The following is a 27,664-nucleotide window of genomic DNA, read 5'->3' on the forward strand; positions in this document are numbered from 1 at the left end:
CTGTAACCCTGAGGTAAGTACATTCATCATTAGTTATACAAATAAATGAAGTTAAATCTTCCAACAGGAGCACCTGTTTTACCATATAAAGCCGCCACAGTGAGAGACAATTTAGCCATTCGAGAAGAACCAGCCACTTCTTAATGAGGATTGCTTGAGCAAGACAGCTGTAGGACAGATTAAAAAAGCAAAAACGTTTCTAAGCATTGCTGTATCACAAATATACAATACTGGCCATTAAAATTGCTGCACCAAGAATAAATGCAGATGACAAACCGGTATTCATTGGACAAATATATTACTGCAACTGACAACGGATTACATTTCCACGCAATTTGGGTGCATAGATCATGAGAAATCAGTACCCAGAACAACCACCTCTAGCCGTAATAACGGCCTTGATACGGCTGGGCATTGAATCAAACAGAGCTTGGATGGCGTGTACAGGTACAGCTGCCCATGCAGCATCAACACGATACCACAGTTCAGCAAGAATAGTGACTGGCGTATTGTGACGAGCCAGTTGCTCGGCCAACATTCATCAGAAGTTTTCAGTTGGTGAGAGATCTGGAGAATGTGCTGGCCAGGGCAGCAGTCGAACATTTTCTGTATCCAGAAAGGCCCGTACAGGACCTGCAACATGCGGTCGTGCATTTTCCTGCTGAAATGAAGGGTTTCGCAGGGATCGAATGAAGGGTAGAGCCACGGGTCGTAACACATCTGAAATGTAACGTCCACTGTTCGAAGTGCCGTCAATGCGAACAAGAGGTGGCCGAGACGTGTAACCAATGGCACCCCATACCATCACGCCGGGTGATACGCCAGTATGGCGATGACGAATACACGCTTCCAATGTGCGTTCACCGCGATATCGCCAAACACGGATGCGACCATCATGAAGCTGTAAACAGAACCTGGATTCATCCGAAAAAAATGACGTTTTGCCATTCGTGCACCTAGGTTCGTCGTTGAGTACACCATCGCAGGCACTACTGTCTGTGATGCAGCGTCAATGGTAATCGCAGCCATGGTCTCCGAGCTGATAGTGCATGCTGCTGCAAACGTCGTCGAACTGTTCGTGCAGATGGTTGTCCTGTAAACGTCCCCATCTGTTGACTCAGGGATCGAGACGTGGCTGCACGATCCGTTACAGCCATGCGGATAAGATGCCTGTCATGTCAACTGCTAGTGATACGAGGCCGTTGGCAACCAGCAAAGCGTTCCGTTTTACCCTCCTGAACCCACCGATTCCATTTTCTGCTAACAGTCATTGGATCTCGACCAACGCGAGCAGCAACGTCGCAATACGATAAACCGCAATCGCGATAGGCTACAACGTGATGGTAGGCAATTCTCCTACTTAGACGAGGCATCACAACAACGTTTCACCAGGCAACGCCGATCAACTGCTATTTGTGTATGAGAAATCGGTTGGAAACTTTCCTCATGTCAGCACGTTGTAGGTGTTGCCACCGGCGCCAACCTTGTGAGAATGCTCTGAAAAGCTAATCATTTGCATATCACAGCATCTTCTTCCTGTCGGTTAAATTTCACGTCTGTAGACGTCATCTTCATGGTGTAGCAATTTTAATGACCAGTAGTGTAAAACAAACTGTCATAGACAAGGCGTGTCATTCGTCTGCAGCCCTTGTCAGTTAGGATATTTCTACAGCTACTTCGTTACACGGTTTTACACCGCTGTGAATGGTACACCACACACTGTGTTCACCTTGCACAGTCCCTATTGACACCCCAACAAATAGGCACCTTAATTCACAGTATGTTTATGAGCGAATCCAACCACAGTACTCCCTTCTGCCATTTTGTCACATCTCCACATCGACTAAACTTACTGAGCTTGTTCCATGGAACCTCTTGGGACATACACACAACACACTTCCTTGTACGTCATGGAGGAGAGTCACGTGATCTCCTGGTACTAGTTCTGCACCTTCAACTGGGCTCCAAAGCGACCAGTGTGCTCTTTTAAGTGGGTAACTAACATTTTACCCGGTAAGCTTGTATGAGTCTGATTACTGTCATACCAGCTCTGAAGATGACGGACTAGAAGCAGCGCTTTCTTAATGTGGACTTAAAAGCTAGGTGTTTAAGTAATACACAATATATTCTGTTATATATAAAGCAGGATGGTATCTCCTCCCAAACCTATGAATTGAGTTGAACCAAATCAGCACTGCATGGTTTATAATCTTCTTGTGGCAATAGCAAAGGTAGATACAGTCAAAATGTGTTTTGTCTCAGCCCATGATGTATAGGCTGCCCTGCAGGGCCTGCCAAATTAACCTGTTTTTCAGGGAAGCCTCAATGTCAGGAGTAAGAAGTAGTTTTCTGGGCCTTGATATGCAGACATGTAGGCATGTTGTATTGAAGTAATATTGACCTGCTTTATTGACCTGCTCTGCAAGGCGGTTTGTACGTTAGGGGCAAATAAATGATTTTCAAACCTGTGATGTGTAGCCTGCCTGGCATGACAAGTGTGTTGTGGAGTAGAATCACCTGCTTTATAGAACTATATTGCAAGAGCTACATGAGCTGAGGCGCATGACTAGAGCAGGTTGAGATGGATAGAGGAGGCGAGAGACAAAGTGAGGTGGAGGAGGAAATGGACAGCGAGAAAGGAGGAGGAGGAGGGTGAGATGAAGTAGGTGGAACTTTTAGAGGGCTAGTGGACAGGTGGAAAATGGGGATGAGGAGATGAAGATTGTGAGAGGGGGAGGAGGATATGACCTGTGTGAGGAGGGAGGAAGATATGGTCAGAGAGAGAGAGGGTTGAGGAAATGGACAAACAGAGGAGGAGGAAGAGGAGGAAGAGATGAAGTGACAGAGAAGGGGACACACAGACAGAGATGGGAGGACGAAATGGATTAGACAGAGGGAGGGAGAGGTGGACACACACACACACACACACACACAGAGAGAGAGAGAGAGAGAGAGAGAGAGAGAGAGAGAGGGAGAAGGAGGCGGATTTGTGTCCAATACATCTACATACATATTCCGCAATCCACCATACGATGCGGGGTGGAGGGTATCTCGTACTACAACTAGCATCTTCTCTTCCTGTTCCACTCACAAACAGAACGAGGGAAAAATGACTGCCTATATGCCTCTGCACGAGCCCTAATCTCTCTTAGCTTATCTTTGTGCTCTTTCCGCGAAATATAAGTTGGTGGCAGTAAAATTGTACTGCAGTCAGCCTCAAATGCTGGTTCTCTAAATTTCCTCAGTAGCGATTCACGAAAAGAACACCTCCTTTCTTCTAGAGACTACCACCCGAGTTCCTGAAGCATTTCCGTAACACTCGCGTGATGATCAAACCTACCAGTAACAAATTTAGCAGCCCGCCTCTGAATTGCTTCTATGTCCTCCCTCAATCCGACCTGATAGGGATCCCAAAAGCTCGAGCAGTACTGAAGAATGGGTCGTATTAGTGTTTTATAAGCGGTCTCCTTTACAGATGAACCACATCTTCAAAAAATTCTACCAATGAACCGAAGACGAGTATCCGCCTTCCCCACAACTGTCATTAAATGTTTGTCCCACTTCATATCGCTCTGCAATGTTACGCCCAAATATTTAATCGACGTGACTGTGTCAAGCGCTACACTGCTAATGGAGTATTCAAACATTACAGGATTCTTTTTCCTATTCATCTGCATTAATTTACATTTATCTATAATTAGAGTTAGCTGCCATTCTTTACACCAATCACAAATCCTGTCCAAGTCATCTTGTATCCTCCTACAGTCACTCAACGACGACACCTTCCCGTACACCACAGCATCATCAGCGAACAGCCGCACATTGCTATCCACCCTATCCAAAAGATCATTTATGTAGATAGAAAACAACAGCGGACCTACCACACTTCCCTGGGGCACTCCAGATGATACCCTCACCTCCGATGAACACTCACCATCTAGGACAACGTACTTGGTTCTATTACTTAAGAACACATACGCTGTCGAAGTTAGCTATATACATAAAAAGTTAAGTGTTAAAGACGATACACAACATATCAAATGTTACACAGTTCTATTTTTTTGCGAAAAATATTCGAAGTAAGAAGGAAGTAGGATAGTGAGAGATGGACTAAGAAACAAACAGCCGCCGGTTCCCGGGAACTGCGCCGGCAATCTCATTAAAAAAGAACCACCGAGAACAGTCTCTATAGCGGGAGGCGCAAATTCTCCTCTAATCTAATTAGTGAGGGTAGAAAAAGAAAATTCCAGAGGTCTCTGTTTAACGTTTCGCCGTTACGTGTGTGAATTAACTCAGTCCGAAAAAAATCCTCTATGTGGTTGCGGAGCTAAAGAACGCGAGCTAATGCAATGCCAGAAAAAGAGACGATTAAGAGTATCACAAAGGAGAGGTGGGATTCATTAACTGCGAAGTGGAAGCCAACTCTACGCCGAGTGGAGGAGCGGCTCTGGCACGGGCTTTTGCTGTAAGGCGAGCGTGGCAGACATTCCGCAGGCCGGGCGCTGGTGTTTCAGAGGCCACTCGCCACGTGATGCCGAGGAGCGTGTGCGGCAACGGGGAGAGGGGCGCAGTCAGGAGGGCACAAGGTAAACGACCGCCACACCGCTTTTCATGTCATGTCGTCTATGTAGCTACATTTTTCGTATGGATGTCGTTGTTAACTGGGTTCATTTTTGTTATTTCTTAATATAATGTAAAAAAGTAGGTAGTTGCAACGAAGAAGGGTGCGTCTGATGGTCGAGTAAGGGAATCGTAAATTATTACCCAATCGATTTTACGGTGAATGTTACCCATCCACTGTGCGAGGCTACAAATACCATTCCTTCACCTGTATCTTGCACGTTATTAAAAGATGTGATTTTATATAAAATCTTGAAAGAATTTATTTGCTGTTGTTTTTGTGGTCTTCAGTCCGAAGACTGGTTTGATGCAGCGCTCTGCACTAATTTATCCTGTGTAAGTCTCTTCATCTCCATATAGCTGTTGCACCCTGCATCTATTTTACCCTGCTTACTGTAGTGAGGCATTGGTCTGCCACTACAATTTTTACCCACTACACACTTCACTCCATTAACTGTTTAATGCCTCAGGATGTGACCTGTCAACTGATCCTTCCTTTTAGTCAAGTTGTGCTATAAATTTTTTTATCTCCCCATTTCAGTTCAGTAACTCATGATTAGCTATGCAATCTATCCATCTAACCTGCCGAATTCTTCTGTAGAACCACATTTCAAAAGCTTTTACGTTCTTCTTGTAGACGCTCTTTATCTTCCACATTTCACTTCTGTACAACGCACAACTCCAAACAATAGCTTCAGAAAATGATTTCTAATACTTAAATTTATATTAAATCTTAACATATTTTTCTTAATGGCAACACACTTCTCTTCCACACAAAAGCGGCTCTTCCGATTGCAAGTCTGTATTTTGTTTCCTTGATTTCTAACATAGCCAGTTATATTGTTCCTCGAACAGTAAAACTCAGCTATTACTTACCAACTCTAATTCACTCAACATAACCGAATTAAATACTATTACGTATCATTACTATTGTTTTTATTTTGTTGACATCCATCTTATAATCAGTTTTCAAGACACTATCTTCCGTTCAAATGACCTTCTGTTCTCTGTGATAGAACTACAATGTCATCGGCAAGCTTAAGTTTCTCCTCTCTGGATTTTAATTCCCAATCCAAATTTTCCCTTGATTTCCTTTAGGGCATTTCTGATATCTTCCTGAGCACACCCATTTCGGATATCCGAATGGGAAACTATTTTACCCCCAGAATTTTTTACCCAAAAAGATGCTGCCGTCATTATAGCACAAGTGGAGGGCCATGTCCTCAGGAATTTGTTAGCTTTCAATCGTCCTTAGTACTGAAATAGTAAGGGCATTTTCGTCAATTTTGGAAGACCAGACTAGACCGACATTCAGACTTTTGTTCTTGAAAAACTGGGAAGACCGTTGTCCGTATTCAAAAACCACATGATAAGCTGGCCTCTCTTCAGATATTCCTCCGATTCCGTTGTCGCTATGGTATGGATGTCTGTATCGTTAAGGCATGTAAGCCGCCACTCCACTGTGGAAAATTTCGTGGTTCAAATGGAGTTAAGTCATAGTTATTAAACCCTTCATGAAATCTTCTGAACGCCAACGTATAAGAAAGAGGTATGTGACATTGTTGGCTGGGAGACCCCGAGAGAAGGTGCAGCCATCTAATCCGAAAGAATTTTCCTCCTGTGGTCGTAAATGACTCTTTCTTCAAACTGCGTGAGCAGTGTGTCTACTGAGTGTAGTGGTGTATGTACAGTGTAGAGACATGTCTATGTTGTATGATGAGAGAAGAGGGAACGTGAAACCCCATTATAACGCACAGCGTAACCCTCTCGAACACCACCAAGGGACTCCGCCAACCGTAATTTCCCCCACCCGTAGGAAGGGTCAAGTGCCATATGCCCTCATGCCACGATCATGCGGAGAGATTGGACACTGAAGCAAAGTCTGGTGATTAGTGACGTTGCTCCACTACCTCTCCTCCCCTTGATGGCCAAGTCTTGTACCAGAATTCGAACCGGCTCCCTTAGACTCTATAGCCATCACATAAGCGTTAGTTGGCGTCCTAAGCTAGGAAGGCGGGTTATGTCGTATCTATGACAGCATGGGTTACCGCTACGAGGACGTAGTTGTCTCTATTAATTAAAACACTGGCTAGATGGCTACGTAATTTTGAATACGTGCTCACAGTTTGTTGGTTAGAAGAAAGCAAAACTCGAACGACTACTTGTGAGTCGTTGCTTTCTCCTTTGTGTCCGTCAGCCCTCTTCTTGAAACCAGTGTCCCACCATCTGGCTGCACTACCTACTGACAGTCACTTTGGCTACAATACTGAATCTCAACAACATGCCTAGGTTCACCGTCTTCTGTAGCACCTGTCTGTGAAACAAAACTAATTTATTTCTCTACCATCAAGACAAAACCAAAATATACTCATAGTGAGCAAATCCAGTCCGTGGCTTTACGTGAACGTAATAGACAGCCACCCTACGAACCCACCAGGAAAGGCCATAGTCGGCCTACAGTGTCATTAGCCGCCAAGAAAAACAGTCCGAAAAAATAACAAGGGAAAGTCTTGAATAAACGATAGAAGTCAGGCTGAGGGTTGAGCAATGAGCAGAGCGGTCCGAAATGAGGGTCCTCTGCTGAAGGCGAGTTATGTGAGCCGTATGACGTCGGAGGTTCGGTCCTGAGTTACCCTTCTCACGGAAGTCGGGAAAGTCTGTGGTAGTGAAGGTCTTAGGCTATTTATCTCTCTATCCGCAGGCTCAATTATATCATCTTACGATTTTCGCTGAAGTATTGCGTTGTTTATTTAATATTTCGCTGCATTCGCCACGAAATTCACAAATACGATCGAATCTAGCTTCTTAAAAACCAATAAAACCGGTCAATTAATTCAATGCATGCTAATTTAATCTGAGATTTTTTCCTTTGTTCTTGTTTAGTTAGCCTTTTCTCTCGCAGCTCCATTTGAAGGAGATAATCAAAAAATGGTTCAAATGGCTCTGAGCACTATGGGACTCAACTGCTGAGGTCATTAGTCCCCTAGAACTTAGAACTGGTTAAACCTAACTAACCTAAGGACATCACAAACATCGATGCCCGAGGCAGGATTCGAACCTGCGACCGTAGCGGTCTTGCGGTTCCAGACTGCAGCGCCTGTAACCGCACGGCCACTTCGGCCGGCAGGAGATAATTCGAACCTGCGACCGTAGCGGTCTTGCGGTTCCAGACTGCAGCGCCTGTAACCGCACGGCCACTTCGGCCGGCAGGAGATAATCGTCAATGGACACACATAAAATAAAGTCAACAGTTTTATAAGAGCTAAACAAGATAAATTTAACGGGAAGAATGAAGTTGCAACAGAAAGAAATACCACGCTCCTGAGTTCTGATGTGGTTATTCATATTACATTTAGACTGCGCACATATGTCCTCTCATTCTCCACAGCAATGCATTCCCTTGAAATCTTCTGCAATGCACAGAACAGCGTCACAACCCCCTTCTACCCATATTTCATCCCCTCTCTCGACGCCTCTACGATGGAAATCAGAATCACGACGCCGAGCGTTCTAATCATGCGGTTTTCTAATGAATGGCAGAGGAAAACATATCAGACACACCGCTTCTAAGAATCGATACAAAGAGGCCTCATGGGGCGACATAATGGGCATCAATAAAACCACCACTTTCTTTGAGAAGTTCATTTTCACATTTCGCTGTCGAAAACAGTTCGCAGTGCGCTGAGCAACAGGATGACGTTCTTGAGACTGCTGACACCCCCCGGACCATTCAACCCCTCTCTAAGGACTTAGTGGGCCTGCAACTCCATTAAACGTGATCGCATCCCTTAGGAGAGCCGCGTGACCGCAACTTGTGCTCTGGTGGACGCCAGCGACCGTCTAAGACAGGGGTGGGCAAGATTTCGGCTGGCGGGCCATGCCACGGCCCAGTGCCATAGTGCTGTGCGTCGCTGCCACGTTTCCCAAACCTCCACGCTATGCTGTCTGAACGCAAGGGGGAGGGGTGCTGGGAAAAGGGGAAATTAGTAAACGTGACGCACTTCAATGGTAGTGCAGTCGCATTGCATGGGACTTTTTTTTATACTTCACATTTCTCAACAACATAGATCACAAACAAAACAAGTTTTCGGTATTAATTAATTATAGTTTATATCTGGTACAACCTGTCGGCATATGGACAGGTTCAAATGGTTCAAATGGCTCTGAGCACTATGGGACTCAACTGCTGAGGTCATTAGTCCCCTAGAACTTAGAACTAGTTAAACCTAACTAACCTAAGGACATCACAAACATCCATGCCCGAGGCAGGATTCGAACCTGCGACCGTAGCGGTCTTGCGGTTCCAGACTGCAGCGCCTTTAACCGCACGGCCACATATGGACAGGCGCAGACAATTTTCAGAGTTTCTCACTCACATTGCAACGTAATCGTGACTTATTTACTTTCATAACCGAAAAGAGCTCTTTCAGACAATTATGCCGACCGAAATATTGTAGCACTTTTGCCTCCTCATTTGGGGAACGGAAAATCTACCTGCGGAAGGGAATGTAGACGTCTGGATGGTTTTAACAAAAAAGGTCCTGTCACTGAGACTGGAATTATCACGCAGGTCAACCAGTTACGTCTGCCCATGCACAGGGGTGCTTTCAACTGAAACGCCAAACGTTCTGGAAAACAGCTCGAAAAGAGATGTAAGACTGACAATGTCCTCAAAACCTTTACGAAACTAGCATTTTAACTCTTGCAAGGCCACGCTGAATTCTTCATATCTCGGGCTTTCTTTAAAGTCAGTGAGTTTACAGAATTGGATTGTAATTAACAGACCGTGTCTCTCTCATACAACGCGATTTTCTTTTTTAAATTAGAACCCATCAAATCAGAAAGAAGTTTCCTTGCTATGTTTTAGTGTGAGCAGTGTGCAGTCAGGTTAACTTAAAACGCGAAGTTCAAAATGGTTCAAATGGCTCTGAGCACTATGGGACTTGACTTCTGCGGTCATCAGTCCCCTAGAACTTAGAACTACTTAAACCTAACTGACATAAGGACATCACACACATCCATGCCCGAGGCAGGATTCGAACCTGCGACCGTAGCGGTCCTGCGGCTCCAGACTGACGTGCCTAGAACCGCTCGGCCCCACCGGCCGGCAAAACGCGAAGTCTGCAATCCATTCCGGAGGTTCTAATTTTTCTCCTGCCTTCTTTCTTCCATTTGTCCTAAGACACTTCTTGAAAACTGGAATTAATTGCGGTTTTTTGCAGTCGCAAGGTATACTTCGTTGCTCATGCGATAAATGATAAATTTCTGTTAGAAGTGGACCAACTTCTTTCGCACAGTTTTTGTAGGGGCTTGTAGGTATGTCATATGACCCTGTTGCCCCCACTACTATGCGATTGTAGTTGCTTTTCTATTCCGCAATCGGCTATCTCAATATCTGCCATTCCCACGTTCGTATGACGACTGAAAGAAGTGACCGTGTTATGATCTTCCGTAATGAAACAATTTCGAAAGACTGAGTTCAGTACTTCGGACTTCCCCGTTATCTTTCGTTTTGCTGTCAGTTTGGTCGCAGAGTGAGTGAATATAGGATTTCAGACCAGTTACTCATTTTACGTCAGACCTATACGTCTTAGGAATTTTAGTCAAAGCGGTTGGCAAAATTTCACTTTCTAATTAATTCGACCGTTCTCTCGTTGTCCTCGTTATGCACATTTTCGCTTCGTCCCGCTTTTGTTTGTCTGCCAGGCATTGGCTTCTCTTGGATCTAAGATGAAGCTCTATTTGTTTACGTAGCAGTTTTCGAACACGGCTGTTAAACCACAGTGGGCGTTTCCCATCCCCTAACACCTTGCTGGAAAAAAAAAAACCTTGTCTAACGCGTATTGAACGATGCTTATGAATTATTTTTCTGTTTGTGCTCCACATATTTGTCTTCAGCACTCAATATATGATGCTGACTAGTCATATACTCCACATTTTCTATCCTCTCACTCTTACCATGCAAAAGTATTTTCCTACCTTTATTAACAGTTCCAGTAAAACCTGTAGTCACAGATGCTGTCACAGCCTTATGATCTCTGACATCTTCCTCTAGCTTAACCGATTCGATGAGTTCAGGCGTGTTTGTTGCTAGGACGTCTAAGGCGTTACCTCCAAGCAACAAACAGATGAGATTTTAGTTAGCCTGCAGACATACTAATACTGGTTTATCAGTCCGGTAACGTTCAGTGAAGGTGTGTATGGTGCTACATTTTTCATTTCCGTTAGTGTACGATATACCTTAGATTTTTCTCATCAGTAATCCCTAACATATTCTTTATTTCGCCTAAGCATCGTGTTTACACGCTATTCGACCGAGCGAGGTGGCGCAGTGGTTAGCACACTGGACTCGCATTCGGGAGGACGACGGTTCAATCCCGCGTCCGGCAATCCTGATTTAGGTTTTCCGTGATTTCCCTAAATCGCTCCAGGCCAATGACGGGATGGTTCCATTGAAAGGGCACGGGCGACTTCCTTCCCCATCCTTCCTTAATCCGATGAGACCGATGACCTCGCTGTCTGGTCTCCTCCCCAAACAACCCAACCCAACCCACACGCTACATGTAGGCGTTAACTTTTTCTCTCTCAAACTGTTTCAGGAATGCAGTTTTAGATAAAAATTTAAATTTAAAACACATCCCAATTACCTGTAGCGGTGACTTGTGATGTTGAACGGCCTGAAACGCTTCGTCAATGTGTACTCGTACATCATGATGTTATTAACAAACATTGTTGTATTCGTTGTAAAAGTTTAGTGAAAGACAATGTGAAGTCTACCTGACCTTTCTTCCTGTGAATAACATCCTTTTTCCACGTTGATAGCTTTATTTAAATCAACAGTAAACCATCTGGCTTCTTTACCATGAAACCTAAGCCAATGGCGAAGATAGAGGACGCGATTGTACAGAAACAGCTTACAAAAATTGTTCTACATTGAAACACCTGAATGTGCAAACAATCATTTCGAAACGACGAAATGCGATTAAGGTTTCGCATACGCGAAACGGCCGAGGCCGGTGACCCCACGTGCCTTGATGCATCCATTAACGACATTACCCTGCCGTTAGTATTTTGGCATGTGCGCTAAAGGCTGGCCTAACAGGCTTAAGCCGGACTGTGATGGACGCGCGTACAAAAATTCGGACGAACCGTGTTATTTTTGTAGCGAGCTGGCGGATCAAATTAATTAGCGAATGCGCCCCCGCCATATTCGGTTTATTGACAGCGAAAGGAGCCGGGAGGCGTGTGCGGATGGGGTGAGTTACTCTGCGCGACAGTTTATTACTGTTTTAAAAGCACGGGGCCACGCCCCGCGCTTCCTCTGTTTATTGAACATGCACACTGGCACGCAATGAAAGTGCTGTTTCGCCTCTTGCTCCAGATGCTGTGCGAACATGTTGTTAGTGCAATTAGCTTGCTCGACACATTTTAGTTTTCGCTATACAGGTATGGCTAAATAGTTGCTGCATATTTATACCTTTATTTGCACTCTACAGCATCGTAACAAATCAAAGATAATACATATATATATTTGTCTTCTTCTCAGTGGACACCACAGTTTCGATAACTTCAGAGACATAACGTCATTTTACGCATGCATCATCTCGTTGAAGTGCCCTGTGCTCACACTGGGCAAACTGTGCAAGCGCCGATTAATAGTAAGACTCAATATTATGCCTTTCCCACTTACTTGACCTTTTCTGCCCACATCCCGTTCCTAACTCATTATGTATGGAAACGTTTACACCCGTCTTTCTTGCATTCAACGCGCCAGATTTCGCCTGATGGCAAACGCTGAAACTATTGTTTCCAGCGTAAATAGGTTCCTCATTAACACATTAAAATCTCTACGAAGTGCCGGCCGCGGTGGTCTAGCGGTTCTAGGCGCTTCAGTCTGGAACCGCGTGACCGCTACGGTCGCAGGTTCGAATCCTGCCTCGGGCATGGATGTGTGTGATGTCCTTAGGTTAGTTAGGTTTAAGTAGTTCTAAGTTCTAGGGGACTGATGCCCACAGATGTTAAGTCCCATAGTGATCAGAGCCATTTGAGCTCTACGAAGTTTCGCTGCCATACCATAATTACAGTCCACACTGGACCTCTGTGCATAGCTGCACTTCAGTTATAACAACTCGGTATGTTTTTAAATATATACCGATATTGTATTCAGTGTGTATCAAGTGGTCTCTCAGTCAACTAAAGACAATAACAAGGCTGTTCAACTGCTGTGTATGTACGTTACCATGGGAAAACTCTACTTCACACTGTGCGCCTAGGTAATAACCAAGCAAGAGACGGTTCATTTGTAATGACATATGAATGTTAATGCCATTGTTCTTTCGCCGTATTCATACCTATGAGTGGCGTACCTCCTTGAAGACACGTTCGACAGTGGGCGTCGAAATCGTTGTGTCATACAGTATCGATACTACACCAGGCAGAACGCATCACGAGGTTGGCAGTAAACATTATGTGACGGCCGGTTCGAGTATCCACCTAGAGCTGCAAGCGCACATAGCGCCACCGACGACCCAGCACGAGAAGACGTTGCAACGAGGCCAGCCCAATCTCCAGTCTACTAGCGGAATAAGCCGAAGCTTCAAGAGTATTTATACGAGATTGGAATAATAGAGAATTGTGAAGGTGGTTCGATGAACCCTCTGCCAGGCACTAATGTAGATGTAAATGTAGAAGTATCTGCAGTAGCCTATCCGTGATTGTAGTTATAGGCTTTGATTAAACCACTGTTTACGAATTGCTAGTTGCAGTTAAGTCATCGAATCATTCAGAGTACGTCTGCTTCTAATCTTTTATGCTTTCTGTTCTAATGGCTCTGAGCACTATGGGACTTAACTTCTGTGGTCATCAGTCCCCTAGAACTTAGAACTGCTTAAACCTAACTAACCTAAGGACATCACACACATCCATGCCCGAGGCAGGATTCAAACCTGCGACCGTAGCAGTCGCGCGGTTCCGGAATCAGCGCCTTAACCGCGAGACCACCGCGGCCGGCTTTATGCTTTCTGTATAGGCACTCATCTGCTCCTCAGCGCCCACCTCTGGTGGATCCAACGGATACACCAACGAACTGGGATCTCAAAGGCAGTTTGGAGGACACATAGAACAGCGTATCAGCAGCAAATGTTTAAGACAGCAAAGACGCAATAGAGTTAGCTCTCTTGTTACCAGAAGTGTCAGTGTTCCGCCAAGGTCAGCTAGTGAAAAGCCCCAAAATGAAGTGGCAACGTGAATCAGGTGCTTGTGTGCGTCATCGACGACAGATGAAGCGTGATTAGCATGCTGTAGGTATCCAAACAATCAATGTTATCGGTTTACACGAAATGACATTTTTGAACCGTGACCTTTTGACTGCTGCTGCAGAAAGATCAAGCGATAACGTGTTACTGGAGTATGTCACGTCAACATAGCAAGGAACGAAAATTAGTGTTTAAGGTCCCGTCGATAACGAGGTTATTAAGGACGGAGCACAAGCTCGAGATGTTTCAAGATGAGGGAAGGAAACTCGGCCGTGCCCTTTCCAATGAATTATCCAGGTATTTTCCAGGGGTGATCAAGGGAAATCACGGGAGACCTATGTCTGAATAACCGGACGCGGATCTGAACCCCCGTCCTCCCCTTTGCGAGTCCACTGCATTAATCACCGCGCCACCTCGCTCGTTAGCACAACAAGGGACGAACGCGATCTTGTTAATGGTACACCTTTGTTCCGGAACATTTCTACGGCTGTGGACATTTCTCTGCGGCGAAGTGCCCTCGACTGCTGCATGCTGAGCTACAGTCCCGGTCAGGAACGCAGGCGGCTCAAGGTCGCTCCTTTTAGCCCACACGCCTGACCCCGTTCATCTCTGCCTGTGCAATGTTTCCCTGTGAAGGACCAGCTGGTAGGTGGTTGGTGTCCTTCTTTTCTATCAACTCGTTCTGCTTTACAATTGTTAGGAATATTGAAGAGCAACGTTCTGCTCATAGCATAGTTTCTAGCCAGTATCTTCCAGGTTTATGCTAGGACCAAAGTGATATTAGAAAACAAACTCAGTATCTAACATACAATGTTTTAAAGGTTTTCTACAATCTTGTTCTTGACGAAGGAAAAAAAATGTTCAAATGTGTGTGAAATCTTATGGGACTTAACTGCTAAGGTCATCAGTCCCTAAGCTGACACACTACTTAACCTAAATTATCCTAAGGACAAACACATACACCCATGCCCGAGGGAGGACTCGAACCTCCGCCGGGACCTGTCGCACAGACAGTGTATAAGGGACTATTAAAAAGTTTCCATGTGAGGGCGTTGCTGCATGCATATGCAACTTAATGCTACTCCGATACGGGAACATAAGATGAGACATGTAAGCAAGGGATTAGTATGGCATTCATGCCTTTTCGACGTGTGTCCAGTAAATGTGGAAACGTGAACTATTACGGCAAGAAAGGAAGAATGAATTGATTGTTGGTGTTAATAACGATCATCCTCCTTTACCTCCTCTGCATTACTGCAGATGACGTGTCAGTGAGCACATTTGTTCTGTGCATGCAGTACACGTGAGGTGCCTAGTTGTTTCCACCGCACTGTGTGGAATACGAAGGTTCTGTTATAGTTCACTAAACTGCTGTCTTCAAGTTGATGTCCTTAGCGTAGAAAACAGCACGCAGGTCGTAGGTTCTGTATCTTGAGGCTGAAACTGACTTTTAGCGAAGTTCTGTTCTGAAATAATGTATCACTTCTTTGGGATGCCACTCGCGTATTTTAATATAGCCACACGAGAAGACTACATGATCTTAATACAGCACATTCTGATACAGCAAACTACATGATCAAACACAATATTTACGAAAATGTATCTTTACACTATTTGTGGCATGTGTCTGGGCCTCATGACTAACGGAGTGAATCTTTTAATACTGAATACTGGCAAACACATCCTGCCACAGACAACATGACTGTACAGCTCGACTGCCTAATCCAGAGTGACGAACAGGAACTTAAATAAAAATTGGAAACACATCCCACGACAAATAACATGTCTGTTCTTCTTGATTGAATAATCCAGAGTGACGAACAGCCCGAAACACTTCGCGCACCATACCAGAAGAGGCGTGACCCGAACGCTTCCGAAGTGCTTCGACTGCAATTTCCTCAGTCTTTTGTTTTTGATTTAAATTGTTTTTAATAATTCTAAAATGTCTGATTGATAGTCAGCTGTTGAGAGATATTTATATTAAAAAGTGAAGTCATTCCAATGAGTAGTTTAACTAATAATAAAAACTATGCTTTAACGTTTTGGCGCCCTTGCTCCGAACACACCAGCCAATCACAGAGCAGTAGAATCATGCAGCCGGTCTTTCTCACGGGAATGGTACCGAATCTAACATGTGTCACAGGTACCTCACACCACATTTCGTCATCTATATACTTCTTGCATCTCCACTGCACTGGGAACAGCTTCTTGGAGCCTAATATGATGGCTGACTAAGCCCGAAATATTATACTATGGCGACGTTATTACGAAATGCGTTCAAACAGTACCAATGCGCTACTATTCTTTCTTGGGTGATCAAAAGACAAACACCGGCTGACTTCCATCGGAGAATGAGAGATGTGTATGGGCCAGCGTGTCCGTTGAAAACCAGCGTCGTGAAATGGAGCGCCAAGTTCCGTGCTGGTCGACACAAGACGCCCGTCGATCCTGGAGGCCAGCTTCATAAGGCTACCGTAGTGGCAGACTCTCGAGAATCCGCCAAGTAGTCTTCATCTCTCCCGGTGCGATTATCACGCCTTCGGTCCCTTAAAAAACGCCCTGAATGGTCGTCGGTACCTGTCGGACGAGGATGTGCGGCAGCCAGTTATGGATTTCCTCCTGAAGCACACTATGTTGTTTTACGAAACGCATATCTTCAACCTGGTCCGTCAGTATGATGGCGTCAATGCTCACGGCGATTCTGCCTGATTGGCATACTGATTCTGAACTGTTCGGCCTTCGAACAGCAATGGAAGAGAAGACCCTACGGATAGTAAACACAGCGCTAACTGCAACTCAAAAATGAATATGATGGTTCAAAGTCTTCCACCCTTCGCCTTGTAGGAGTCATCGGTTTTCAATTCAGAAAATGTAACGATGGACAATTATTTGTGGAGGGTACTGATATTGACATCTGGAGGCGTACATTTTTGCGGAATTTGCATTTACTGCATACGCAGCAAAATAGGCTGACGTCAAACCTGCGCAAAACCGGATGGACATTTGATTGACAGGATGCGAAGGGGCCTGAAAATACCTACAGATTCGTGGTCACTTTCGTTTAGTGTACGTCGACGTTTTGACTGATTCGTGAAGTGGTGATGCAACAGGTGCATACGGAATGCCCTGCAAAGGCAGTTACATAAAACTATATCGTCAATAACCAAACTCTGCGGCTAGCAGCAGACATGTTATTTTCTCTTGGTCACAGCCAACACGTTACTGTGCCGTACCGCTGGGATGTGGCAATGTTAAGCTAAAGAGTACGAATGCATTTAAAAATGAAAGGAAGCACCACTATCAGTCCCTGAAGACCAAGCATTAGTCGGCCGACCGCCGTGTCGTCCTCAGACATTCATCATCGAATGAGGTGTGGAGGGGCATGGAGTTAGCACACCACTCTCCCGACATTCCGACCCTGGAGCCACTACCTCTGTCCGATATCTCCTCAGTCGGCATCACGAGGCTGAGTGCATTCCGATTGAGTCTCCCACTCAAGCAAAAATCCCTGGCAGTACCGGGAAGCGAACCTGGGACCGCTGCATTTCTCGGCTATGAAAACGGATACTATTACATTTCTCTTACAAAATTAAAAAAAAAAAACATGAACTATTACCTTAAAGACCCTTACTCTGAGAACGATGAATGTGTACAAAGAAAAGGAACGAAATAATAATGAACTTGTATTGCAAGTAGATTTATGCAGAAGATACTTTCAAGTTGTCGATAACATTTAAGCTTTGTACAATACATTTCAATATGTGAATACTGCCCATTTTACCATTTTACCACTACACAGTCTCCTCCAGATGAATATTTGCCTTTCTTTGGTTTTTTTGGCAGTTTTTGGAAGGGACTCAGAGCCTAAAGTTTTTAGAGGAGTGTAAGAGTCAGTTTCCACAGCCCTCAAGTCACTTACAAAAATGTAAATGTTCGGGTGAGCCTTTTGGACGTTGGAGTCTGGAGTGAAGTCTACATTCTACACTACTGGCCATTAAAATTGCTACACCATGAAGATGACGTGCTACAGACGCGAAATTTAACCGACAGGAGGAAGATGCTGTGATATGCAAATGATTAGTTTTTCAGAGCATTCACACAAGGTTGGCGCCGGTGGCGACACCTACAACGTGCTGACATGAGGAAAGTTTCCAACCGATTTCTCTTACACAAACAGCAGTTGACCGGCCTTTCCTGGTGAAACGTTGTTGTGATGCCTCTTGTAAGGAGGTGAAATGCGTACCACTACGTTTACGTCTTTGATAAAGGTCGGATTGTAGCCTATCGCGATTGCGGTTTATCGTATCGTGACATTGCTGCTCGCGTTGGTCGAGATCCGATGACTGTTAGCAGAATATGGAATCGGTGGATTCAAGAGGGTAATACGGAACGTCGTGCTGGATCCCAAAGGCCTCGTATCACTAGCAGTCGAGATGTTCAAATGTGTGTGAAAGCTTATGGGACTGAACTGCTAAGGTCATCAGTCCCTAAGCTTACACACTACTTTAATCTAAATTATCCTAAGGACAAACACACACACCCATGCCCGAGGGAGCACTCGAGCCTCCGCCGGGACCAGCCGCAGAGTCCGTGACTACAGCGCCTCAGACCGCTCGGCTAATCCCGCGCGGCAGCAGTCGAGATGACAGGCATCATATTCGTATGGCTGTAACGGATCGTACAACCAATTCTCGATCCATGAGTCAACAGATGGGGACGTTTGCAAGACAACCATATGCACAAACAGTTCGACGACGTTTGCAGCAGCATGGACTATCAGCTCGGAGACCATGGCTGCGGTTACCCTTGACGCTGCATCACAGACACGAGCGCTTGCGATGGTGTACTCAACGACGAACCTGGTTGCACGAATGGCAAAACGTCATTTTTTCGGATGAATCCAGGTTCTGTTTAGAGCGTCATGATGGTCACATCCGTGTTTGGCGACATCGCGGTGAATGCACATTGGAAGCGTGTATTCGTCATCGCCATACTGGTGTATCACCCGGCGTGATGGTATGGGGTGCCATTGGTTACACGTCTCGGTGACCTCTTGTTCGCATTGACGGCACTTTGAACAGTGGACGTACATTTCAGATGTGTTACGACCCGTGGATCTACCCTTCATTCGATCCCTGCTAAACCCTACATTTCAGCAGGATAATGCACGACCGCAAGTTGCAGGTCCTGTACGGGCCTTTCTGGATACAGAAAATGTTCGACTGCTGCCCTGGCCAGCAAATTCTTCAGATGTCTGACCAATTGAAAACGTCTGGTCAATGGTGGCCTAGGAACTGGCTCGCCACAATACGCCAGTCACTACTGTTCATGAACTGTGGCATCGCGTTGAAGCTGCATGGGCAGCTGTACCTGTACACACCATCGAAGCTCTGTTTGACTCAATGCCCATGCGTATATAGGCCGTTATTACGGGCAGAGTTGGTTGTTGTGGGTACTGATTTCTCAGGTCCTATGCACCAAAATTGCGTTAAAATGTAATCACATGTCAGTTCTAGTATAATATATTTGTCCAATGAATACCCGTTTATCATCTGCATTCCTTCTTGGTGTAGCAATTTTAATGGCCAGTAGTGTAACTCGTCCCATAGGTGTTCCAGTCGTTTCAGATCACGACTTGACCGGGCGAGTCCATTTCACGAATGTTACTGTCCAGTAACCATTGCCTCGTAGACGGTGGCTTGTGACAGGATGCATTGTCATGCTGTTATAAAGAGTCATCGTAGCCGCACTGTTGCTATGCTGTACAAAGTACGCAGTGCTCAAGAATGTGTTCATATCTTCCATATCCTTACGGACTTAGTTTTCTTAAGCGCAGTAAAGGGAGCACACCCTAACCACTACAAACGTCCCCATCCCGTAATACCACTCCTCTGTACTCCACTGTAGGTATTACACTTGGCGGCAGGTAACATTCTCTAGGAACAATCCAAACCCAAATCCTTCCGTTGCACTACGACAGGGTACACCGTTATTCATCACTCCTAATCTGCCGTGTCCAGTCATATGTTGTACTCCTTACACCACGTCAAGCATCGCTTAACGCTGACTACGGAAATGTGTGGCTCATGAGGAGCTGCTCGACCGTTGTGCCCCGCTATCTGTAATTCCCAACGTGCATTCATTATATTAACTGGGCTACTGGTAGCTCTCCAAAACTTACGAGTGTCTGCTTCCACTGATTTCATGTGATGTTTCACAACCACACTCCGCAATGCTCGACGGTCCCTGCCCGGCGGGTCTACCTGATCTCGGTTTAGCTGTGGTTGTTCCTTCGCGTTTCCACTTCACAATCACATCACCAACAGTCGACCTCATGCCGCTTTAGAAGGGTTGAAACATCTCTGCCAGATTTGTTACCCAGGTGACACCCGATGATTAGTCCGCGTTCGACGTCACTGACAAGTGAACTGCTCATACTCATCACCGATTTAATACTTATGATATATGTGAGCCGTGGTAAAAATTGCTGTTTTGAAGAGCGCGCCGCAGCGCGTAGTATGAAGTAGTCGTCCTCCGTTTCTGGCGGTGGCGCCGCTGTGGCAATTGCAGCTTTGGTGTCTCCCTCTCGTGGGAAAGGGGAAAAGTTGCCTGTTCACGTGCATTTAAGGGGCGCTATGAGCTCGCCAAGTCAGTCAGTCGGAGTGAGTCTGGGTCAGTCTCGCGTCACCAGTTGCTGGCCTGTCTCTCGTTCGCATTTCTGCGGCAAACTCAGCTAGTGGTCGCTCGGTCGGGGCTGAGCTCCTGCATCTGAGTCTGCGAGTTAGGCCGCCAGTCTGCTCGAGTTGCTCGGGCAACGGTCATTGGCGGTTGGATCGATCGGTTGGTCTGTTGGGCACTGAGACACAAGATGACTTGTCCGCCTTGAGCGTCGGCGCATGTGAGGTCGCCATGCGAGTGCAGTGGGCCGCGCCGTATAGCGAGGGGTAGTGGCTTCGCGGTCGACACGAGAGCAACAGGAGTCAACCGACGACATCGGGCTGGCTGGTGCGAGACGGGAGATCGGCGCGCCTTCCTGCGGCCGTTGAAGCGGCTAACAGCGGACGGTTCGGGAGAGCGTTTGGGGGGTGCTGCGCCAGGTGTTCTCGAGAAATCGCAGTTTATTAGAAGCGATTGGAGATCTGTTGTTTTATTTACTTGTTAAATTCTACTTGTTTTCTTGGTGAGGCCACCAGCCGCTTTGTTTTGGGGTCGTCCCATCATTCTTCTCCGTTTGCCCATCCGCGGGAAGGTGGTTATTTATGAATTGGGTGGTCCGTTTTTCCCTTGTGGAGTAGGGGCGGGTTAGAGCAACCTGCGGTTCGGGTTGATCAGTAATCTCCCTGTCAATCTGGCATACGTTAATAGCTGTCATGTTTGTCGGATTCGGTGTTAAAGAATTTATTGCTTGAAGTGTAACGGCCGAATTCCTGAAATATGTTTCTATCTTGCCTACCATTTTGAGAGGCGGTATATGTGTAATGTAGAGCATGTTTGTATATTTTATGTAAGACTGCATTTCATGGGTTTTTATTTAACTGGTCATTTTAGTATATAAAGTTGCCACCATTCCACCGTAAGAGATTTTTTTTTTAATCAAGTTGCACCTTCGGTGGCAAGTTAATATTTTTAATGTTAGTGTTTTGTACCATTTCCATCCCTCCTACCGGGTGCATAGATTATGTGCTTGTGTAAGTTGTTAAAAATTTTAGTTTAAAGTAAACTGGTGTGTTGCAGATGTGCACCAGTGTAGTCTTTCAGAGGTTGTTGTGAGCGGTCGTGACTACGGCCGTGTCAAAAGGGAGCGGCAAGGTTCTCAACCCGAAAGCTCATACTGTCAATATTTGTTCTTTCTGCCTCTGAATAAATTGTAACTTGATATTTACAGGGTGCTTTCTGATTATAATTTTAAATCTGTTTGAAAAGAAAAAGGGCTTTTAGGAATAAAATTTCCATTATTTGAAAGAAATTTAATGTGTTTTCATCAGTTACCCATTGGCAACTACTTCCACGCTCACATAGTGTGATTAAATGTGTTAATGTTCTTGATGAATCGCTAGTAAATAAAGTAAATTCTTAAGAAAAGGTTTTGAAAGTAAATTCACTGTTCAATATGTAAAGCTTGGCCGGAATGAAAATGCTACAAATGGGAGAGTCAGACGACGAAGCTCTTACAAAAAATTGCATATTTGGCGTGGGTTGGGTGAGACATGAGCCATTAATGTAAGCGTTGTTTCCAGGAAGCGGTTGGACCAGCGAAAAGATTGGAGAACGGCAATGTTAGGGTCTTGAGGTTGAGTCCTGAAGCTTAAAGCTTTTCTTTCCATTTTCAGTTTCTACAAGGCGTATTCCAAAACTAATCGCCGTTGGCATCGCCGGCCGAAGTGGCCGTGCGGTTAAAGGCGCTGCAGTCTGAAACCGCAAGACCGCTACGGTCGCAGGTTCGAATCCTGCCTCGGGCATGGATGTTTGTGATGTCCTTAGGTTAGTTAGGTTTAACTAGTTCTAAGTTCTCGGGGACTAAAAGCCTCAGCAGTTGAGTCCCATAGTGCTCAGAGCCGTTGGCATCTATGCCCGTTCTGTAACGCTGCACCAGCTTCTTTAACCCCTGTGCATTGAAATCCGCCGCCTGGATAATGAAGCAATTGGTAACGCCGGTTTTACGTTCATCGTCGTTATGAAATCGTTGTCCATCCAGCCAGTACAAGGTGGGGACGGTACAGAAGCCGATTAAAACTTTCCCACCGAAAATCTTGAATCTTCTCGTTGGTTTTGACAGCGGAGAGATGGCGTGCGTCGTTGTGAAGAAGGATTATACCAGACGACCGTTCCGCGCGGCGTCGATTTTGGTTTGTACGTCTCAATTTGATTAGCGTTTCACACTATAGTCAGTTGTAACTGTTCAACCGACGCCCATGAAGGACGCACTCTTTGTCCCAAAAAAAGGTAGCTATCATTTTTTGGTTTGAGAGCGGAGGTTGCTTGAACTTGTTTGGTTCGAGTGAATTTGAATGGCGCCTCTGCGTTGAGCGTTGTTTTGACTCTGCGTTAGCGTACTGTATCTACTTACCGTCGCCCGTAACAAATCATCGGCATCTTGCTACAGCGCTCCAAAAAATTTCCTGCACTACGCATGCTTTTCTCTTTCCGCTGATCAGTGAAAATTTTTGATACCCACCTAGCACACAGTTTGTTATATTCTGTACACTGAGCTTCGAGCAACATTTTGGAATTCATTAGCGAGATCACTAATCGTCAAGAGCTGATCAAGTCGAAGTTTTTGGTTCAGTTGATCAACGATGTCGTCGGTCGGAATACTGGGCCTACCAACCCGCTCTTCATCGTGAGCATTTATGCGACCATTCTGAAATTCTCAATACCATTATCGATCTTGTTTGCCACTCATTATTTCAGGTCCATACCCTAGGCGTAAATCACAATGGATTTCTACATCTACATCTACTACGTCTACATTTATACTCCGCAAGCCACCCAACGGTGTGTGGCGGAGGGCACTTTACGTGCCACGGTCATTACCTCCCTTTTCAGTTCCAGTCGCGTATGGTTCGCGGGAAGAACGACTGTCTGAAAGCCTCCGTACACGCTCGAATTTCTCTAATTTTACATTCGTGATCTCCTCGGGAGGTATAAGTAGGGGGAAGCAATATATTCGATATCTCGTCCAGAAACGCACCCTCTCGAAACCTGACGAGCAAGCTACACCGCGATGCAGAGCGCCTCTCTTGCAAAGTCTGCCACTTGAGTTTGCTAAACATCTCCGTAACGCCATCACGGTTACCAAATAACACTGTGACGAAACGCGCCGCTCTTCTTTGGATCTTCTCTATCTCCTCGGTCAACCCGATCTGGTACGGATCCCACACTGATGAGCAATACTCAAGTATAGGTCGAACGAGTGTTTTGTAAGCTACCTCCTTTGTTGATGGACTACATTTTCTAAGCACTCTCCCAATGAATCTCAACCTGGCACCCGCCTTACCAACAATTAATTTTATATGATCATTCCACTTCAAATCGTTCCGCACGCATACTCTCAGATATTTTACAGAAGTAACCGCTACCAGTGTTTGTTCCGCTATCATATAATCATACAATAAAGGATCCTTCTTTCTATGTATTCGCAATACATTACATTTGTCTATGTTAACGGTCAGTTGCCAATCCCTGCACCAAGTGCTTATCCGCTGCAGATCTTCCTGCATTTCGCTGCAATTTTCTAATGCTGCAACTTCTCTGTATACTACAGCATCATCCGCGAAAAGCCGCATGAAACTTCCGACATTATCTACTAGGTCATTTATATATATTGTGAAAAGCAATGGTCGCATAACACTCCCCTGTGGCACGCCAGAGGTTACTTTAACGTCTGTAGACGTCTCCCCATTGATAACAACATGCTGTGTTCTGTTTGCTAAAAACTCTTCAATCCAGCCCACAGCTGGTCTGATATTCCGTAGGCTCTTACTTTGTTTATCAGGCGACAGTGCGGAACTGTATCGAACGCCTTCCGGAAGTCAAGGAAAATGGCATCTACCTGGGAGCCTGTATATAATATTTTCTGGATCTCATGAACAAATAAAGCGAGTTGGGTCTCACACGATCGCTGTTTCCGGAATCCGTGTTGATTCCTACAGAGTAGATTCTGGGTTTCCAAAAACGACATGATACGCGAGCAAAAAAAATGTTCTAAAATTCTACAACAGATCGACGTCAGAGATATAGGTCTACAGTTTTGTGCATCTGCTCGACCACCCTTCTTGAAGACTGTGACTACCTGTGCTCTTTTTCAATCATTTGGAACCGTCCGTTCCTCTTGCGGTACACGGCTGTTAGAAGGGGGGGGCGAGTTCTTTCGCGTACTCTGTGTAGAATCGAATTGGTATCCCGTCAGGTCCAGTGGACTTTCCTCTGTTGAGTGATTCCAGTTGCTTTTCTATTCCTTGGACACTTATTTCGATGTCAGCCATTTTTTCGTTTGTGCGATGATTTAGAGAAGGAACTGCAGTGCAGTCTTCCTCTGTGAAACAGCTTTGGAAAAAGGTGTTTAGTATTTCAGCTTTACGCGTGTCATCCTCTGTTTCAATGCCATCATCATCCCGGAGTGTCTGGATATGCTGTTTTGAGCCACTTACTGATTTAACGTAAGACCAGAACTTCCTAGGATTTTCTGTCAAGTCGGTACATAGAATTTTACTTTCGAATTCACTGAACGCTTCACGCATAGCCAGCCCTCCTTACGCTAACTTCAGCAACTTAAGATCATTTTGCCAGAAAAACCTAATCACACCACGCACTTCACAACTCGTGGGATCTACAATTGACTCGGCCACTGCGATCTGCTCTCACCGACTGACAAACGACTACTGAATCAAATACACACTGCAGTAGTTTCCTCAAGAGTCGGTAGGCAGCGCTGCATGCGTGAAACTTCATTCGGGCCTACCTTCAGTTTTTGTCACCGGACCTTAATTTTGGAATACGCCTCGTATGTTATTTCCACAGAAAATAAACCAAAATAATGTTCAATATATTGTATTTTATAATATCTTCGTCAAAGGCACGGTAATGGAAGGAAAAGGAAGTTTTGGGATGGCAAATAAATTTTCAAAAATGGTTCAAATGGCTCTGAGCACTATGGGACTTAACATCTGAGGTCATCAGTCCCCTAGAACTTAGAACTACTTAAATCTAACTAACCTAAGGACATCACACACATCCATGCCCGAGACAGGATTCGAACCTTCGACCGTAAAATAAATTTTCCTGAAGGCATTGTAAGGCGTACACGAGAATGTCGTACAAAAAATAAGATACTTTTATTATTTTACAGTTGATGATTTACACCCGTTGGGGTGATATTTATCGTAAAATCATGGGAAGCAGTAATTTTTAAAGCGTCTTGCGGACGTTGTAAATGCCGCATTTTTACCTTCAATAAACTGCGCGCAGCGACAAATTTCGCCGACATTTGCGAGGACAGCTGATGATGTAGAATGGCATATATTCCGATACAGTCGTCTCCAAGATCAGTATTACACTAACGTAGTACAACGAGCGGGGAGGAGCGCCGGTCCCCGGCACGAATCCGCCCGGCGGATTTGTGTCGAGGTCCGGTGAGCGGCCAGTCTGTGTATGGTTTTTAGGCGGTTTTCCATCTGCCTCGGCAAATGCGGGCTGGTTCCCCTTATTCCGCCTCAGCTACAGTATGTCGGCGATTGCTGCGCAAACAAGTTCTCTACGTACGTGAACACCACCATTACTCTTCCACGCAAACATAGGGGTTACACTCGTCTGGTGTGAGACGTTCCCTGGAGGTCCACCGAGGGCCGAACCGCACAATAACCCTGGGTTCGGTTTGGGGCTGCGGAGGGGTGAAGTGGACTGCGGTAGTCGTCATGGGCTTGCGGACCACTGCGGCTGCGGCGGGGACGGTGCCTCTCCGTCGTTTCTGGGTCCCCGGTTAACATAACATAACACACATAACGTAGTACAAAGTCCTGGACGCTTTCATTACAATCCTTTCTTGAAAGGTTATTTGTAGATTTCGTGGACGCTGTAAGTATAATCCGCTTTACATTAGGGTGGGCGGGTACTTTTCATCATATACTCTGTAGTTACACATACCCCCCCTTCTACTTGAAGAACAAGTTGCAGAATTCGGAGTGGCAGGTTAGTGGACCCTTTCTCGACATAATTTTTCTGAATTTAGGAGTTCGTGTCCGCTCGTTGCCGCGAAGAACAGCGTAGCTGTAACATAGTGCTGCAGAGTAGAATTCTTTTTTGGCCTACGACAAGGTGAGCAGGAGGAACTAATTGCGCCATGTGCAGCCTTTCTGAGAAAGATAATGTGTCCATGTAAAATACAATTTGTCTGTCCGATCGTAGATTCAGATAGTGCACAAAGTGTCTTGCGTCGCTCTGAATATCATTCAGAAAATCAATGAAATAATCGTTAATTAAACGGTATCGAACTAATCTGCTATGGTGGGGCTGTCGTCTCGGAGGCGGATATTTGCCGAGCCGTGGTTTAATTATTCATAATAATTTGCAACATGGTGACTAGCCACAAAATCTGGTCGAGCCAACACTTTGAGTTTCTTCCCACGGCTTCCTCGCGGTGCAGGAGCGCTAGAACGTATTATATGAAAGCATATAATTAATTCGCCTCGATGTGCAATGGATGCCTCACTTTCAGTGCAGATGCACTATTACGTCCGACCTTCTGCGGGAATCTCAAAGCAGCGAGCATAGAGGAGATGGAAAGGGACTGCGGATCGGTGGCGCTAAGTGGGAATGAGGTAGACCGAGGGGCGTGCAGAGAGGGTATGCGCAGTAGCGGTAAGGGCTGTGTCCGAGTGGCGCAGTGGTTAAAGGAACTGCCTAGTAGGGGCGGCACGGTAGCTCAGCGTGTTCGGTCAGACGGTTAGTTGCCCTCTGCAGTGAAAAAACTGAGCTAATGGATCAATGATGAACTTGGACAAGCGTCATGGGAAGTCCGCTCTGAAAAAAACAGAACAAACAATAACGATGAAAATGAGATAAAAAAATGTAGGCAGGAGACCCCGGGTTCGAATCCTCATCCGCTAATGTCGCACCGAGTCCTGATGCAGCTGATATCAATAATCTTTTCGTTTCTTCACCCTCCTCCCTTAATTTACATAACACTAGAACATACCGCCTGTTCGCAGAATTGCCGTTTTTCCAGGGACACAACCACCAAACCGTGCGATCTGGCTGTATTGGTCAGGACAAACTGTTTGGGTTGGCTGTTG

Source organism: Schistocerca serialis, chromosome 1, assembly GCF_023864345.2.
Source record: "Schistocerca serialis cubense isolate TAMUIC-IGC-003099 chromosome 1, iqSchSeri2.2, whole genome shotgun sequence".
NCBI lineage: Eukaryota > Metazoa > Arthropoda > Insecta > Orthoptera > Acrididae > Schistocerca > Schistocerca serialis.